This window comes from Choloepus didactylus, chromosome 20, assembly GCF_015220235.1.
Source record: "Choloepus didactylus isolate mChoDid1 chromosome 20, mChoDid1.pri, whole genome shotgun sequence".
Taxonomy (NCBI): Eukaryota; Metazoa; Chordata; class Mammalia; order Pilosa; family Megalonychidae; genus Choloepus; species Choloepus didactylus.
The window spans coordinates 55,398,688-55,411,463 of NC_051326.1; positions in this window are offsets into that span (position 1 = coordinate 55,398,688).

Consider the following 12,776-nt stretch of genomic DNA (forward strand, 5'->3'; position numbering starts at 1 on the left):
CTGTAAACAGCCTGCGGCTGGGGAGGAAACTGTGGGTCCCCAGGGACATAGGAGTTGGGAAAGGGAAACGTTGGAATCTGCCTGCAGCGATTGTCCCACGGGGGCTGACCCCTGACTGGGGAGTCCTGCTTTAGCCAGACTTTAATAGAGGTCTGAGTCCTGCTAAGAGGTGGATAGTACCCCCCAGAACTTGGTTTCAATTCCTCCTGTCTTACCCATGCACGATATATGGTGTGTGTGTGGGGGGAGGGGGAGGATGGGGTGGAGAAAGAAAGAAACAGACTTCTCTGCCTTTTAGATTAAGGGTGATACCAATTGAAAGCAGTGGGTTCTCTGCCAGATGTGCTCAAATGACCAATTCCTGAGATGCTGGGGTTTCAAAGGAGAAAGAGTTTATTGCTAGGCAGGAAGCAGGGAATCAGATGGCCTATCAGCTCAAAAATCTGTCTCCTGGAACTGCATCTCTGATAATTTTATAGTATCAAAAGATGGGCAGTTTTTAGGATAATGAGCACAATGGCTGAAATGAGGAGGTTAGGGATGATCTAATTATTGAGAATGTGCAGATTGATTACAGGCTTAGTCACAGAACATATGTAAGAAAATGGTGGCATTAATATGATGATGGGTGTAACTTTTATTATTGTCATGAGGTATAGATCACTTATAGGTTAAAGTTTAAGCTACTGTGCCTGTCAGATGGGTGAGTTTTGGCTAGCTCTAGATCTGTCTAGCAAAATAGTTTTGGAATTGGGGTGGATTAGTTCTGGGCTGACTCAAGGCCCTTCATTAATAAACATTAGGGGCCATCTTTAGTGATCATAAAACTCTAAAGTTGAAAAACCAGATAAAGGGGTACAAGTGTGGGTCAGTCACAAGGTTTTTACAATCACAAGGTCACAAGATAAATGCTATATAGTTATACAATCATTATCAAAGGTCAAGGCAACTGGATTACAGTTCAGAAATTTCAGTTATTTCCTTGTGGCTATTCTAATACAGTAGAAAATAAAAAGAAGTATCTATATAATGATTCAGTAATTGTAATGATTTGTTAAATCCTAACTTCTTGGTTACAACTCCTCCCTTTCATTTGATCATTCTCTCAAACTTGAGGGATATCTGAGCAATGACCTTTCTAATTTCTTCATGCTGAAAAGAGATGTTCACACTATAGGGCAGAGGAATGAAACTGGTTGTTGTTTGCAGAGAGATCAATGCCTCTGGGTTTCAGGGCTTATCTGGCATAGGAGCAATCCAGAGACTTTAAGTCTCTGAAAAATAAACTTAATAAGCAAAACTTTTATAGAGTCTTAGAGCCCTGGGTATTCTTCAGGGTTTTCAGGAAAACTGTTGGTCAGGGTGTGGCAAACTGTGGCAGTTTGCTACATGTGGATAAAACTTGCATTTTAACCTCCAGAATGACCTCCATTTGAAATCTCTTAGCCACTGGAACTTTATTTTGTTTTGTTTTTTTATCCCCTTTGGTCAATCAATCCTATGATGTCAGGGCTGGGCTCATCCCTGGAAGTCATGTCCCACGTAGGAGGGAAGGTAGTGAGTTTATTTTCCGAGTCTGGCTGAGAGAGAGAGAGGCCACATCTGAGCAACAAAAGAGGTCCTCTGGGGATGACTCTTAGGCATTACTTATAAGTAGGCTTAGCTTTGTCATTAAAGAAATAATTCTCATAAGGACAAGCCTCAAGATTGAGGGCTTGGCTTATTAAATTGGAAGCTCCTATTGCTTAGGAGAGTAGCAGGAACTCCTCAGGTGGGGAAGTTTAATAATTGCACATTTCTTTCCAGTCCCTTAAGGGACTTTACAAAAACCTTTCATTTTCTGCCTGAAATACTCTGAAGTGCATTGGGGTATTATATTAACCTGTACAGAATATCAAGATTTTATTCCCTATTCTAAGTTCCATGTCAAATAAAGCTGAATTATGTTGTTTAAATAAACTGACCGACAGGTTAAATTAATGTGCTACAGAAAATTTAAATTTTGGACAAAATAAAAATGTCTTCCTTTGGTCTCACACAAGAGTTAAAGACTTAAAATACAGACAATATCATACTTTACCCTGTATTCTGATTTAACTTAGTCTTAACCAGATCAGCTTCATTCACATCTCTCTTCAAAGTCTGATCAGCTTCTTTAACAGTTGGTATATGGAGTAATGCTGACTTTCAGAGCTGGAGAACCCTAACTCTGAGTATCAGGTGTCACATTGATACCCACAGTTCCAGGGAATTACCAGGTTATACACAAAGAGCAAAGCATCTTAGAATTTAGAAATAATAGTTAAACCTCAGGAGTAAATATAACTTTTGTAAGAGCTTACAATCCATGCCATAACTTTCTTATAAGCATTTCCTAAATGAAGCTATTTTCAGAAATAAAAACATTTGACAGTTGACTTATATTGGGGTTATCAAACATAAACCATAGCAGTTTTGTCCCATCCCACCTTTATACATTTCCAAAAGTTGCATTAATTAACAGGTAGAACATAATTTATACACATGCCTTGTTTCTCTTTTAAAGTCCCTTTTTGTTAAAGATGAAGTTCTGATTTATAGCCGACCACATGGACTTTTAGAGAAGCCTCAGAGCAAAGTAGTGGAAATGACACATAAATTTGTTTTTTTCATGACCTGTAAACTTTTTCTAGGAAAAACTAACACCAGGGCTAACAACATCATGCTGTTGTATAACATCATACAGATCAGTATCAGGATATAACGTGGACAGTGAGAATATTGTCAAGTCTTTAGGAATTTTATACTATCTCTAAATATATGAATAACATTTCACCCATATAAAGTTAGCTGAAAGAGGGATATAAAATCTCTTTTAATTATTGCAATACTTCCCAGACACTTCCTATGTTATATGTTAAACTGTTTTCATATCTCACTTTTAAAAGGTGAAAGAACAAATACTTTGCAATGGCTTTCCTTTAAAAGTGAGACTTGTCTTCTGAAATAAAGGATGATAAGATCAACACAAACATCAGCAAGGATATTGTTCTGATATATTATTAAATCTTTGTCTCTACACATAATACTCAGATGTTTAAGAAAAACTTTTTATAGCCTTTCATTAAGAGCCGATCAAAAATCACATTATTTTAACAGAAGAAAAAACTAAACTCCAGATTTGTATAAATACACAGCATGACACAAAAGCTCTTTAAAAAACTGTAAACAAGCCTATCAAATTTTATCCAGCATTGACTACTTTACCCTGTATTCTGATTTAACTTAGTCTTAACCAGATCAGCTTCATTCACATCTCTCTTCAAAGTCTGATCAGCTTCTTTAACAGTTGGTATATGGAGTATAAACAAAATTTACTTTCACAAACCTTCTACAACTTCCTATATCCATTCAGGGCTTGTAGTCAGCAGTGACTAAAACAAACAACATTCATTTTCACAACCCTTCTACAACTTTCCGTATTCACTCAGGCTTTGTCCTACACATTCTCGCTTTTTTTTTAGCAAAGCACATCTTGTGTATTTTACATATATGCATACTTTAAGTTACCAAAAAGATCTTTTATACTTTCTTTAAACATCTTATAAAACATAATTATTTTTAAAATAAAGTTTGTCAAAATAATAACTTAATTTCATTAAACACAAGCTTACATTTTAGCCTATTAAAGATCTAATATCTTTATAAAGATTTTTATATAGTTTATTTTATCAGTAATTGTATAAATTTAGGAAGAACATACCTAACCAAAATAAAGTTGCATTTGCTTGATTCAGAAACTCATCATTAAAATAGGAATAGGACTAGACTTTGTCACTGCATTTTTTTTTTGGCTGTATTTGCTTTTTTTGATTCCTTCTATAGAAAGTTAAAAAAAAATCTGTTTTCATAATTCCTAAAATTATGAACAGCCTCAAAATTATATTGACTATCAAGCTCTGGAAAATATACTACAATGGTTTAATTTGTCCCAAGGGTAAATCCAGGAAAACTTGTCCATAGCTCTCAAGGATACTTTATTTTACTGATTGAAATTCAGCAATTTGATCATATTCAATAACTCCTATCCCAAGGTTATTTATTTTAATAATGATTTGTTGCAGTCACCATTTGAAAGGTATCATTAGAAAAACTAATTTAAATTGGGGAATTGTCTCAGAACATCCATGGCCTATTCCACAACATTTCTTCTGTGTTCAACATTCCTGATCTCCAGGCCCGATAGAAAAAATCCTAAACCAAGCTGTCACCTCCCCCATCTTTCTACATGCAACCTTTCTCCCATAGCTGCCTTAGCTGGTTATGCCCTGAGGGCAGGGATACTGAGGCAGAAAGAATGTGGCCTGGTCTGTTAAACCTTGTTTTAAAAGTTTTAAATGAGAGCAGTGGGATTTAAGACCCCTAAGGTGGCCTTAGTGTTGATGAAAGTTCCTATACCTTTCTTTTAATTATTTCCAATTGCTAGATCTGTTTCACTTACAGATGACCCAGACAATTGGATAAGTATTTGCTGTTTCCTGAGGCAGCCCTCTACTGCCTTTGGGAAATTCAAGGGGGCAGTTTCTTTACGATGTCCAGGTTTGTTTACAGTAATTACAAATGTGAATGCCTTGAACCCTGGAGCCTAAAGGGTTTCTTTTTCTTTTTTCTCTAATACTCCAGGAGTGTGTGTGTGTATGTGTGTGTGTGTGTGTGTGTGTATGTGTGTAGACATCTTAAAGCAATTAGAATAGAGCTCTTTAAGATTTTTTTTTGTTAATTTGGTATTACCATCCAGAGGTATGGAAATATACACTGAACAAGCAGACAGACACAAATAGAAAATAAGTCACATGCAAAAACAGAAACACAAAAATGTACTTTTGACAGGGACAAATAAGTTATTGAATATCATCATCTCATCCCATTTCTGCTTTCTTTTGCAGAACAACTCTAACTGTAATACAGTGTCTTTCTATAGAACCATTTTCAAGTTTCCTGATTCTAAATCATACTGACGTTAAAAGTTTAAGCTATTGTGCATGTCAGGCAGGCCAATTTTGTTTAGGTCCAGCTCTGTCTAGCAAGATAGTTTTGGAATTGGGGTAGATTAGTTCTCGGCTGACTGAATGCCCTACATTAATAAACATTAGGGTCTGTTTTCAGTGATCATAAGACTCTAAAGTTGAAAAACAGGATAAGGGGGCATGAGCGAGGACCAGTCACAAGGATTTTTTGCAATCACAATATAAGAGCTACCTAGTTATACAATCATTATCAAAGATCAAGGCAACTGGATTACATTTCAGCAATTTTAAGTATTTCCCTCTGGGTATTCTAATGCACTAGAAAGTAAAAAGAAATATTCTATGTATTGATTCAGTAATCATAACCATTTGTTAAATCCTAACTTCTCAGTTACAGAGGGTTCCTGTGAAACCTTTATCACCTGCATTCATTGCAATTCCTTGCCCCTTGGCATGACTTATAAGGCCCTGCAGAGAAGTTGGTCATATCCCTATCCTCAACTCTCAACACTTACCCCTATCCCTGCTCTCACTTCTCAGACTCCAGTTCTATTCAGCTGCTTTTACTAACCTTTGCACATGATTTTCCCTCTTTGTGGAATTACCTTCCCCCTTTTGCTGAGTTTCAAATCAGGTTGTGTCACCCAGTTTGACACCTCTATAATTCATTTCATAAATCTAATTAAAGTTTCCTACATTAAGGTACAATAAGACATACAGCATATACAGCATGGTAATACACTTTGCCAGCCAAAAGTCCAGCACCAGCTATATTGCTGCCATGTTATAGCAGGGTCTGCATAGTTATTTTGATATGTGATTGTGTTTTAACTCATTAACTGATAACTTTTTAAAAATGATTGTCAAGCAGATTTAAAACATGGATGATATTGCATGGAATTGAGCCACAGGTGGAAAACAATGTTAAGTCTTTCTATCCATGAACATGGAACATCTTGCCATTTATTAGGTTTTTCTTTAATTTCGTTCAGCAGTGTTTTATAGCTCTCAGTGTTCAAGTCTTTTGCCTCCTTGGTTAAATGTATGCCTAGATATTTTATTCTGTTAGATACTATTGTAGTTAGAATTAGTTTCTTAATTTACATTTCAGGTTGTTCATTGCTGATGTATAGAAACACTTGATTTTTGCTTGTTAATCTTGTAGCCTGCAAATTTGCTGAATTTGTTTATTAGCTCTACCAGTTTTCTTGTGTACTCGGATACACTGTTGAACCCCTCTAGTGTATTTTTATTTCTGTTATTGCACTATTCTCATCTCCAGAATTCTCTTGGCTTCTTTATAAAATGTATGCATCATTTTCCTGATTTCTTTTAGTTCTTTTTCTATGTTTTCCTTTAGATCATTGAGTTTATTTAGGATATTTGACTTAACATATTTGAATAGTTATTCCAAAGCCTGTGTTTCCTCAAGGATAGTTTCTGTCACTTTATTTTATTCCTTTGAATGGGTCACCTCTTCCTGTTTCTTTGCATGTCTTGTGATTTTTTGTTAAAGTCTGGACCTCTGACCATTTGCAATGTTCATTCTGATTCAGATTCTCCCCCTTCCCCTTGGTTTTTTAGTGTAGTTTGGTTACGTGTTGAGGTTCTCCTTCCAGGCTTAACCCAGTTTATACTGAATCTATAAAACAATACATGATGAGCAGTTTGTTCCTTTCAGGTGTTCTGAGCATGCTTCTTTCCCTGGGCATATGTGGTAGCTTCTAAAGCTCCCCAATATGTGCAAAAGTCCCTGGATATCCCAATTTCTCCTTCTAAAATGAGATTCTTTCCTCGGCTTCTTCTCCGGTGCCAGGCCTTGGGCTCTGTATCTCAACCTGATTCTTTCACCCCAGGCAGCTGCAGTCTGCCCAGCTCTGTACTTCTTCATACCACTTCTCCACCCCAGGTAAATTCTGGGTTAGGTGACCCGCATAAGCACCTTGAGTCAGTCTTGCAAGGAGTAGACTGCGATGGACATACAAACACAACAAATTTGCACATTAGATGTGCTAATAACCAGACACCAGGGACCCGCTCTGGGAATACAAAGTACTACACTAGGAACACAGGCTGACGAGCTACCATCAGTTATACATGCTACTGTGCTGAGCTGGGGAAGAAAGAGATGCCAGTGCAAGTGAAAATATTCCACAGGTTTCTAACCATATTTAGGTATTGTTTTCCTGATTCAGCATTCCCTTGATTATTGTCTACCTTTGGTCCTTTGCCAGAGTTCTAAGTAAGCTGGCTCTGACAGATTCTACTTGTTTTACACTGTCTGATGGTGGCATTCACCAGGAATGTCTTACTTTGCCATCTTGCTAATGTCACTTTCCTAGGGTCAAAAGCAGTGAACCTTTATAACTTAATCAAATTAACTTAAGTTTGTGATTATGTTTAAGTCTGAAAGAAAAATGAAACTTTTTAACACACATGAAATGAGTCTTTCAGTAACTCCTTTTTGTTCTTTAAGACAGTTCTGCATAAACACACCCATAAGCCTTTCTTGACCCTTTTCATATGCCTCCCCCATGAATATCTTGCTTAATATCCTCTCCTCTGTGCTAAAACAAGATTATTTTATCTTAGGACATTTTACACTGTATTGTCACCAAAGTAAGCAGGAAGTCTAGCTTATTTTTAACTTTTTCCTGAGCCTCCAACAGAAAGCTAATCAGACACATAGTTTGCTAAACGAACCACCATATATTTTTTCATCTGTTTCCCTCTCCATTATCACCAACCTCTTCCCTTTAAGGAGAATATAAAATTCTTGACAGTGCAGTATCTGTGATTAGCCACTTTAACATGTATTGAACATGTAATATCTTCAACCAAAAAAGAAAAAAATCTGTTGTATTTTTGAGCCCCCAATCCAGATTCCTAGGGCAGAGAATCTGATGGTTCTCATTTAGGTGGCTGTTTACACTGAATAAACCTGCTTGTACTAACCTACTCTCATAGACAGGGAGGAGAGAAGATACTTCAGAGAGGTAAACAAAGCTTTATTCATAAGAAATGATGTAGTATTCAATACTCACAGTATAAAACAAGAAAAAAAAAGAGAAATTGTTCAAGCCATTCTATTCCAGAGAGGGAGAATTAACAAATATAAATGTAGTAATTAATAAATAGGAAAGTGGGGGAAAGGACATTTATTTTGAAAAAGAGCTTGGTTTTTGAAAATCTGTTTAAATATGTATGCTTCTAGGTAGCCTATTCAAGTGGGAAAAAAATCAGTAAAATACAAATCAGAATATTAGGAATAAGAGGACTAAAACACAGATTAAAAAAGGACCCCAAAAAAGATAGGATATTACATACAATGCTGCATTAATAGATCTGAAGATCATGAAATAAATAACAAGCCTGGAAGAGAAGAATTAACAAAGTTGATCAAAGAAAGTATGATGATTCTATTACCCAGATCACAAATAAGAAGTTGATGGAGGGGCTAAAAATCACTGGACAAGTTTTATAATTACCAATGAACAGATAATCCCTCTACTACATTAGCCTTCTGTTTCTTTACAATAAAAGTTCTTTAGGGCATATTGACAGTTTTTCCATTGAAGGGTATTATATTCTATGTTGGAGTAGTTGATTTTCTCATTAATAAATACAGCCTACAGGGCAACCTGTGAGGAAATGGTTAAAACAGCAGATCCAGTTGATCGCTCCTTGAATATTTCCAAGGGATCCAAAACAATGATAGATTCTTGGCTTGCCCCTGGACGTATGGCCCTTGGAAGGTTTTTATGTTAATGATTGATGATTCTGTTTTGTATACCTGGAACAATGAGCCATACCTTACCAGCTTGTTAGGATTGCTTTACACAAATATCAAGTTTGATCATGTGCACCTGGTTTCATTGTTGTGGTTCTAGGATTTGTTTACTATTGCTGGTCGTGTACAAGAATGTGCTTACATGTCCAGCTAGCCATAAAATTCTAGACCCTGAGAGTGAAATTAGCTATCCTGGCCAACCCCAGGTGGTGAAAAATTCAAAAACACACACCTGACACCTCTGAACTCCACTTGCTGCATACTGTTTCCTGTTGCTCTTTATCTGCATCCTTTATTGTAATAAACCTTAACTGTGAGTATAATCTGCTACTGAATCCTTTTAGTGAATCAGAAAACTTGAGGGTGGTCTTGGGACTCCAGAAACACAATCCAATGCACACATACTAAATAAACATGGAGAGAAGGAAGGAAGGAAGGAAGGAAGGAAGGAAGGAAGGAAGGAAGGGGGAAAGGAAGGAAGGAAGGAAGGAAGGAAGGAAGGTTTCAAGAAAGAGTACTCATTCTTATCTTGAAACACTTTGATATTCCCTTTCATTTCTTTAAACACAAACCTACACACACATCTGCACAAGTAAATCTTTGAACCAGTAAATGAGTGACAAGGCAAGCCAAAGAGTGAAAGAAGATATTTGCAATCTATAAAACCAACAAAGTGCAAAATAAATGAAATGTTCTTACGATCAGTAGTAAAAATACAGAAAACTCAAGACAAAAATGGGCAAGTTATTTGAATGGGCACTTTGCAAAAAAGGAAATCCAAATGGCTCAGCATCATTAGTCATCACAGAAAAGGGCCAGGTTGGCTAAAATTAACAAACAGACAAACAAGCAAGGAAAACTTATTTTGACCCAAATGAGAAGGAAGATGTGGAGCAGCTACAGCCCTCGTATTATTCTGGTAGGGGTTCAAATTTGTTCAATCACTTTGGAAAACCATTTGGGTATATCTATTAAAGCAAAAAGTATGTATACCTTGTAAGCTAGTGATTCCACCCTGGGGTATATATCCAAAATAAATGCATACATATGTGGACCAAATGACATGTACAAGAAAATTCATAGTGTAATAGCAAAACATGCCAAATGCTCATCATAATAGAATGATTAAATGAATTGTGACTTATTCAAACAACGGAATCCTTGGTATCTGTGAAAATGAATGAATTTCGGCTAAATGCAACAAAGTGGATGGTTCTACAAATATAACATTGAGTCAAAGAAACAAGACACTAAAGAGTACATATTGTGTGATTCCATTCATATAAACTTAAAAAGCAGGCAAACCTAAAGCATGGTTTTAGAAAGTAGGAAGGAGGTTTTAGTAACTGGGAGGAGGTATGTAGAGGCTTGAAGTTACTAGTAAAGTTCTGTTTCTTCATCAGGATGATGGTTGCATACAAGTGTTCATTCTGTGAAAATTCATTGTGCTACATGTACAGTCATGATTTGTGCAGTTTTCTTTAGGCATATTATGCTTCAATTGAAAAAAAAAGATTGCTAAGCAAATAATGTGATGTTTGCCATCAATTAAATTTATTTCACAGTCCATTCACAGATCACAGACACAGTTTGACATAACTGCAGGGGGTGCTCCACATTGAGGTACATGGATATACTGGGGATATACAAGTGTTTGGGGAGAAAGTCCTCGGCTAAAGACAAATAGTGTCTATATTTGGTCATTACCCAGTTGCTCTTGGATGCCTTTAGAGATGACAGACTCCCAAAAAGAGAGAGCAAGAAAGGGGCTGTCTTGCCTCCACTCTTCTCCACCCTCATCAGGAGCAGTTGGAAGAAGACATCCCTCTCAGGGCTTTGCAAGCTGTGCCTTTCTATGGCTCTTTCACCTGGAAGATTGCTGTCTTCTCCCTGACCCTCTGACAGCTTCAGGCAACAGGGAAGAGAAGAAGTCTGGTAATGAGTAGCCTTTATCTTATTACACAAGCAGGGAATGGTGCAAAGGGTCTTGTGATCATCAGGCAGAGCTAGAGAGCAAGTCATTCTTCTCAGGCCTGCCTGGAAGTCAGGGTGAACAGCAAGCTAGCAGATTTGCCAAGAGTTCAATTCCACAAGTTTCAGTCAACTATGAAAAAGCCCTTGGCTAGCATTTAAGGCTATAAAGTCTGTACCTGTGGTGTCGAGGCATTGGCCTAATTTAATTCAATAAGTTCCAAAGAAATCCTACCCCTCTTGAGCCCTATTCTTGAGTGAGTGGGAAAGGAAAAGTTAGGAGGGAATAAGCATATCTTCAAAGACTGCAAAAGTAGCTGTTGACTTTCAAGAGCTCATTGACAGCAATGACTTGGACTTATTTGTATTATTTATAATTTACTCATATTTATTAATATGTTTATCTGATATGTAGAAGGCTTTCAATAAACACTTGAAGGAAATAAGGAAGAAAGGAAGGACGGAAAGGCAGAAGGCCTGAATGAATGAATGAATGAGTGAGTGAATGAATGAATTATTGGATAAAAGAAACTGGCCTAAATAGAGTAGACTTAGGAAGCAATAATTAAATAATGTGATAATAGCTATCAATTTTTGAGCATTATTGAAGGGGTTTAAATCCCAGTTCAAGCTCTTATCCCTGTGTGACCTAGTTTCGTCAGATGTAAAATTAGTTTAAATAAGGAGGCGGGGGGAGCTAACAAATGATGGATAAATCAGTAATATGGAAAGCATAATACAATACCTGCCTAAGATATAGGTATGCTAGATATTTCTAATATCTGGTTGTTTCTTGTTATGGATTATTGTGCCTTTCAAACAGATGTGCTCATGTCCTAACCCGCAGTCCCATGAATGGGCCACTATTTGGAAATGGTATCCTTGAAGATGTTATTCATTAAGTTGAGGCCAAACTGGACTAGAGTGGGCCTTAATCCAATATGCTTGGCCTCCTTACAAGAAGAGGAACTGGACTGAAATAAATTTCAGTTGTTTTAAGCCACCCAGTTTCACAGCAGCCCTAGGAAACTAAAAAAAAAAAAAAAAACACAACAAAAAAACCTCATGATTCCTAATTCTGTATTTGCAAATTCACCAACTCTCTAAAATTTATTGCCACCCCAAAATAAGTGCCAACAGTGCTTTTGTGGCCATTCATGGAGATAGGCAGTGTGGCTTTGAGTCGCCTGACACACACGTTCCCAGTTGAGGTTGAGCTAGGTAACATTCTACCTTGTTGCTTCAGTGCTCATGGGGTAAATGAGTGTGTTCTTTTGGCTGTACATTTAGTACCACTTTGTTTTTTTTTTTGCATTTTGTGTGATTTTGCTGATTAAAGCAGCCCCCAAGCGTAGTGCTGAAGTGCTGTCTGGTATTCCCAAGTGCAAAAAAGGCCTGTGACGTGCCTTAAAGGAAAAAACATGTGCGATAGATAAGCTTTGTTCAGACATGAGTTACGGGGCTGCTGACTGTGAGTTCAATGTTAATAAACAAACAATATATATTAAATCAGGTGCTTTTAAACAGAAACACATGTAAAACAAGGCTATGTATTGCTCGGGTGATGAAAATGTGAGCAGAGACTCGTATTTCTCTTAGGATCAGTCGTTCGGTCTTCACTAATTCAGTGTTTGCAGCAACTTTGCAGAACATAATTATTGAGAATAACAAGAATTGACTGTATTATATCAAGCATTACATTCAGTGCTTGATAGACCCTGTCATTTAATCCTTAAGATGTCCTGTGAGTTAGACATTAGAATCCATATTTCCCAGATGTGTTAACAAGGTCAAGCAGGTAAAGAAATTCATCCAAAATTATACAATATGGGCTGAACTAGGACTCAAACCTTAAAAAGTTGGGCTTCAAAAAACCTGTGTTGTTACCTTATCCTCTGTGCAAGACCTAACTTTTGATTTCAAATGTGAACTGATTTGGTTTCCGTTTCTTCATACACATGTGACCCAGCAAGAGGTAGTCCTAAGTGAGCCAGATCATGGTGAAAATT